The following is a 2,253-nucleotide window of genomic DNA, read 5'->3' as shown; positions in this document are numbered from 1 at the left end:
TAATGGCTATGTTGCTGGACTCCCATGTAGTCGACCGCGGTTCGAGTCCCAGACCCAGTGGCTTAAACTCACACCGGGAATGTGTGGGTGTGTGCAACAAGATCCCGAGAGGAGAATGGAGGAGAAGGGATTGCGGCGTGGCCATCCACCCTGGGGGGTGATTTCTCGCTTTCTGTCTCTCTCTCTCTCTGGCGAGTGCATACGCCCTACAGCAAAAACCTCTCAAAAAAAAACAAAAGGAAAAAGAGTATGAACAAGAAGGAAGGAAGAAGGAAAAAGAAATAAAGGGAGAGAGCGAGAAGAGAGAAAGAAAGAAAGAAAGAAGAAGAAAGAGGGAAAGAAAGAAAGAGGACAGGAAGAAAAGAAAGAAAGTGTGTATTGTCCAATTTACTTTGCATTTACTTTTATTATTCTATAATTACTCATTCTGTACTATCACCTGCTAGATGCTTCTTCTTTTTCTATGTATTAAAATCATATCTATGTTTTAAAATTTAGTTTCATCTTTAATAAACTCCAACAGCACTTGGACATCATTCACATGAAAATACACAACGCACTGAATTGTAGTTATTTTTGAAATCATAAACTCACAGAATATGCCATATAGAGCACACTGACGAGGTTTAGGTCTCAATATACCCCTAACTTGCTTGCTATAAAGGATCACCAGGTAGGAGACTTACTGAAAATATAGATTCCTGGATGCTGTCCCAAGTCTACTTCACTAGAAGAGGACCCTGGACATCTGTACTTTTAACAAGATCCCAGGTGAATTTATAATCATTCAAATTTGGGAACTACTAGCACAATCCATTTTCCTCATCCTATAGGTGACGTAACTGTAATCCCTGCTTGAAATGCCAGCATAGAAGAGTTTTAAACTTACCTTCTGCTCTCTGAATGGTTCAATAATTTGTCTCTGAAATAAACAAACAGTAGACAGATTAACAGTGGAAAAGACATACAATTTTTTTACATCTATAACCAGGGAATCCTGCAAAGTCCTTAGACTTGGTCTTAACTCCAAGAAGGACCAGATACCTGAAGATTTTATATGACACAGAAAGGAAAGGGGACCGGCGTGCCACTGAAGGGTTGGAATGACAGGATATGGGAGGACCAGGGAAGGAAACTCACAGTGAGCAAAACCTGTTAGTATGCAGAGAGTCTCTCAGGTAGCAGCAGCCCTTGAAGAACAGGTGATACTTCGTGGCAACCTGTCTGGGTGAGGTGTGACCTCAAATCTCTTCTGTGATCTGATCTTTCCTACAAGTAGTGAAGGGGGCCTCAGAGAAAGCCTCTGATTGCTTCTCTGTTTACTAAGGTGGCGGGGTGTAAATTTCTTTCACAAAAGGATAGTTTTCTCTGTCTGCAGTTTCTCCAACTAACCAACTCAAAATATGCCACAGATATTTGGGGTAGGTATCTCACAACCACAATGTCCAAAAATCATATGAGTAATTAAAGACAGAGTCAAAGCCAATGTGGAGGTCATGTACTGTTTTTAACCCATGGCACAACTCTCTCCCATGCATGATTTTAAGTTGCAAAAGAGAAAAATTGGGTCTTTTTTTTCCCTTGTAGTGTTTTATGTAATAAATTGTACATACTCACTTGAGAAATATATGGTAAATTAAATTTAGGGATATTGACTGTATACACTCTGTCCAGAGCTTCCAAATAGGTTAGTAAAAATAATATTACTTGACACAAGTAGTTTCTTGGACAGAAAATGCCATTTTTAAAAAAGAAACAGTGCAAAATAAATGAATACATACTTTATTTTGAATAAATATCGACATTTTACTCCAAACATTCCTTCCCGGTGTGCTTCTGGTTCTTGTCAGGGAGTATAAAATATTTTAATTGCAGGTTGATGACTGGAAAATGATGAAGTTCTCTCAAATGTAGAGTCTGTGGGTCTGATAGGGAGATATAGCATGGGCAGCTGAATGCACCTCTATAAACACAAGAGGGAGCTATGAGGTTTGAAAAGGTAAAGCAAACAGACAAGAAAGGAGGGGGGGAAAAGCGCTGTGGGTGTCAGGGCCTCTTGTTTTAAGAAATAAGGAGCACTCTCCTAATTTTCCATCTAATGATACAGGATTATTTTATCCACAATTAAACCTGTAGGTTTTTGGTAGTGTTATTAAAAAAAAAATTAAAAAGCCCAATTGTACTTTCCTGGCATCAGAATTCTTTTTTTTTTTTTTTCTGTCTTTCCTATGTCCCTGCACTTGTTTTGATCTG

The sequence above is a fragment of the Tupaia chinensis genome, unplaced genomic scaffold (genome assembly GCF_000334495.1).
Source record: "Tupaia chinensis unplaced genomic scaffold, TupChi_1.0 Scaffold142961_1, whole genome shotgun sequence".
NCBI classification, from domain to species: domain Eukaryota; kingdom Metazoa; phylum Chordata; class Mammalia; order Scandentia; family Tupaiidae; genus Tupaia; species Tupaia belangeri.
This window is presented reverse-complemented; position numbering follows the sequence as displayed.